Genomic DNA, 5031 nt, shown 5'->3' with positions numbered 1-5031 from the left:
CCAATCTATTGGGTTTTAGTTTTCTGTCGTATTATTATCATTTCTATCATTGTATATTTATTCTGTAATCTAACTCCAAAAAATTATTGTACAAGAGTTTTAAAAATCCATCATTATCTCTGTAATAGTTTTTTAGGGCTCACACTTTCAACATAAATTCCCAACAGTAGCTAGTATGAAAATAGACAAAACATAGACTAATCACATGGATGATGTGAACAAGTATTGGCAAAGGAAGAAAACACTAAGGACAACTCCCCCTTTTGCGGAGTGCAGAAGAAACAGTATCGTCCTGCCTTAGACCTTTTGGTGTCTCCTTTTTACATTTGAGAGATGAAGAAGGCATTATATTGCTTGGTCAAAAACTGAGAAAACACACAATTATCCTATTAGACCCTTTCGGAGAGAACACACAACTGTTCCTACTTGTCAATTACAATATATGCATTTTGTCATTTCAATTTTTACCCCCATTTTTCTTCTAGTTATTTCTTTCTTATTCTCATTTGTTTTTCATTTCTCTTCTATTTTTTAATGACAAAAATTATAATTTTAGTCCTGTAAATAAAGAGTATCGACGATTTCAGATATGTTAAAATTAATTTTGATAATTTGGCCTTGTAATTAGAAAAAAGTGACAATTTAAAGACAATTTGTATCGGGATTTCCTAAGTTGGTCGAAAAAGTAAATTCCATGTACTGTGCACGTGACCAAAAAGTGCCTGTGCTTGCGCGTGTACGTGACACGCTAATTTGGAAATTTCAAGCCAATTTATAAATTGCCAAGCTAGGATTCCTCAAATTGCCAATTTTTTTTAGCTGCAGGACGAAACTGCGAAAATTACTTCAATATGACCAAAATTGCTATATTAGAATGCTTATGGGACTAAAATTGTAATTTCTTTTTCTTTTGGGTACTATGGAGAGGTCTACAAGGCTATTGAAAGATAAATAAAATAAATAATTACTTATCCTCCCTGAGCTAATGCATAATTATATGTAAATTTTATATTGATTGAAAAATTATATTTGGTTCACAAGACGTTTATTTCTTTTGAACAAATAGATTTAGTCGTTGGCCAAAATTTATCGAATTTGCTAATGCTAAAAAAAAATTGAATAAAAATCTATATTTGCCCGCAATTGATATATTACTGTCTTATTGCAGGTCAAACAAATTTTTCTAACCAAACTATTCTCATACATCTTCACATGATAATGCATTTGATGGGGTATATTTCACTCATATAAGTGTATTTTGATCAGAAAATATATATCTGACCTACAATAAATGAGTAATAACACTACAAAAGAATGACCCAATAGAAACGAAATTAGCTTTGAGCTAATTAGCAAGTAAAATTTTCGTTGTTAACCTATATTATTTAATACAAAAAATTTACTTGCTAATAAATTTAGTAACAAATTATTTAAAAATATATTAAATTATAAATATAAATTAGCAACAAAACTTTTACTTGCTAGTTAGTTTGAATCATGAATAAATATGCAATTTCATTCAATTTTTAAGTCGAAATGCTACAAAGTGTTGAATCATATTAGGCGGTTTGATTTTGATAATCACTGAAATATTTTTTGCTATTTCAATTCGATATTCAAGAAATTTAATTTTTCATTAAGAATATTAGAAATAGTTAAAAATTAATATTAAAAATGATAATCACACTTTTTATTTAAATTGGGACCAAAAAAAGGCATTGTTTGGAACTGAATACACATTATGGTTTTGAAATCAAAAAGTCCCAAAATCACACTTTTTTTTTTGAACTAAAAAGACGTGATTTTCAATTTTATAGGATTAAAAGCATCATCTGTCATAGTTATGGTACCAAAAAGAATTCTCCCTTTTTTTTATGAGACTAAAATAATATTTTGCCCTTACATTATTTTTCTTTTGTAACAAAAAATTTGAGTGACCTCAGGTCCAATCACCACCATTGACAAACGCATACTTCCAATACCATAAATCATGGGTGTATATAAATTACTCACAAGTATAGTGCTCACATTTGCAGGACTGTTCATAATTTGATTAAATCAAATCGGATCGAATTGAAAATTCATTAAGTCAAAATGCTACTGAATATTGAATCAAATTAGACGGTTCAATTTTGATAATTATTGAAATTTTTTTTTGGTATTTCGATTCGATATCCAGTAAATTTAATTTTTCATTAAAAATATTAAAAATAGTTAAAAATTAATATTAAAAATGATAATCACACTTTTTTATTTATGGTTCTCAAATTCTAACATGGAAAATAACAAAAAATAATATAAAAAAAATACGTATACAAAAATTAAATAAAACTAATGTTTCGATATTTTATACGATTAGATAAACCAACACCAAAACATCAAAATCAAATCAAAAATCGAATTTATAACAATCCCAATTTTCTATATTTATTCAGTTCGATCAAATTATCAAACTATGAACATCCAGTGTTGAGAAAATCAAACTCACAGTCATCTCATTGGAACTATATATAGATTAATGTTGTAGGTAGGTATGAAAACGATGATCAATGGTCCCCTTATTCTTTTAGTGTAAATAAACAAAGGTTCTGAGTGAGAAAGGTTGTGGGAAGGAATGGACAAAGAAGTTGTGGGGTTGGTTTAGCATTATTTATTGGGACCCCAAAAACAAGAAGAAGAATTGTGGTGTGCGTATGTCCCATTCGGCAATCAAATCTGCGCCGGAAAATGATTGCGCTTTTGAACATCTCCACCAAAAAATTCCTTGTCACTGCCAAAAGCTATTCTATTCCGTTCCATTCTCTGCCCTTTTTTGCCTTCTGCCTTTTGGTTTTGTCTGCAGCCACTGCTCTAATATTCTTCTTTGTGCAATGATGGTGTCTGTGTGGGGAAACTTGAAAAAAGATGCATCATTTTAGACTACTCCAAGAGCATACTGTTGGAAAATATTGCTTCATTTTCTACTTAAATTGGTCCCTTCTTTTTTTTAAAAAAAAAAAAAAAAAAAGTTTAGCTGTAACAATAATCGGACGTGTGGGTTTCTGGCTAAGGATCAGGTCCTAAGATTAAGTTTGAGGTCATGGATTTGAATCATATGGGACGTGCGGGTATTTGTCTCACTTTATGTGAGTTGTTATAGTTTATTTATCGTTCTTAGTCATATTATTATATTGGTTGAATTGGGTTATAACGATATATCGAGATTTAGTTATTGCAATTTATTTTATAACCGTTATTAGTCAAAAAAATAAAAAATAAGGGTGTTTGAACGAGCTTATAAGCTGTTTGAAATATTTTATCAGATATTTAAAAGTTTATAATATGTTACAAAGTGTTTGATTTTTTCAGAAAGGAGATTTTATAAACTCTAAAAAAGATGTTAGGAGTTTGCAGAAACTCTTTAGAAAAAATTAAGCAGTTGTGAACTTATTTCTAAGTCAATCGTAATAAATTCATACAAATTAATTATAAATTTGTCATTAATCTTATTTTATCTAAAAGCTTTCTGAACTTATTTTTAAAATAACATCTAACATTTTATAAACTTTAAAAGTATTTTATACGATTATGAACTTATAAAATCTTTTAAAAAAACTTAGCCAAAGACCCTCTAATATTTTATAAGTGTGAAAACGCATACAAAGCTCAAGTTAATTATATAAAAACCAATACAACTTTTGAACTAGTAAAAAGGAAGCTCGTTATCTCCTACAATAGGTGTCATTAATTTTTTATTAAAAAAAAATTTAGAAGGTCATTTTATCTCTTTTTCTTTAAAAAAAATAAAAAAAGTCAGCAATAATAGGGACCTAAGAGTATTTGTTATTTATATATATATAAATTTAAATTTTATTTTACATAAAGGATTCTCCCATATATTATAAAAAAGAATTTTATTTATTTAAAATATGAAAAAAAAAATATAACTGTGTATAGTACGGATTATATATTAGTATATGTACAAAAATATAAAATATATATGCGTCAGGTCCTGTCACATTCTCGATTTTTATATTATTAGTTCCATGACATTGTAAAAAAAAATAATATTCCCTATGCTATGAATCACTATAGTTTAAAAATTATAATAAATCAAGGCCATTTATTACAGTTAGATAAAATGGATCTAAAAAGTTAAGTTTTTTGACCACGAGTAATCAACATTCTCTATAGTTTTATCTATGGTCAAAATACTTGTCATAGTTTTAACTGTAATAGATATTTTTATCTTGCCTGCAAGAACAACGATTAATAACTGTTATGCAGTCATGATTAATTAGTGTCCGTCATAATTTTTTATCGTCATATTACGTATGTCGCATTTTTCCCCCCTAAAAACAACCCATCTATTACTTTAAACTGTCAAAACTAACTTTAATTTTTTTTAAAAAAAATTAGAGACCAAAATTAATGAAGTTAGAATATGAGGTACCAAAGTAATTTAAGATACCAAAAGTAAAATTATCCGAATTACTATAAAAACATATATACTAATATTGATGGGTTTAATTTGTAAAACTAGACTATGTGTTTTCTTTTTATATAATGAATTGATATAATTACTTACAAAATATAAATATTTAACAAATTATTCTTATATGGGGTAGATTTATTCATTAATTTCTATTATTTAGTTAGCGAGCCAAAGCTCTTATTAGTAATTAACCAAGTCGTTATTATCTTTATATATTTTTTCTTTGTTAATTATTGGACAAAAAATGCAAATGAGGATTAATATTAAAAAAATTTCAACTTACGAAATTCAATGTGAGAAAATCGTAACAAATGAAACTAAATCGATAAAGGCCCTACACATCAAATCAAAAATATGATTTTCCCTTTGTAGCATATATGCAATGTGAACTAGAATTTATTATTGTCTACATTTTTAATGACTATGGACTTCATAGTAAATAATTATTTTTAATTATAATTAAATAAAATCGATACAAAAATTTAATTTATCGACCATGAAAAGTATTTTTGTCATGACTAAGTGTTTTAGTTGCAAAACTCACAGCCAATAAGCGT

The sequence above is a fragment of the Sesamum indicum genome, linkage group LG9 (assembly GCF_026168435.1).
Source record: "Sesamum indicum cultivar Baizhima isolate 11 linkage group LG9, ASM2616843v1, whole genome shotgun sequence".
Classification (NCBI taxonomy): Eukaryota; Viridiplantae; Streptophyta; class Magnoliopsida; order Lamiales; family Pedaliaceae; genus Sesamum; species Sesamum indicum.
Note: the sequence above shows the minus strand (reverse complement) of the source record.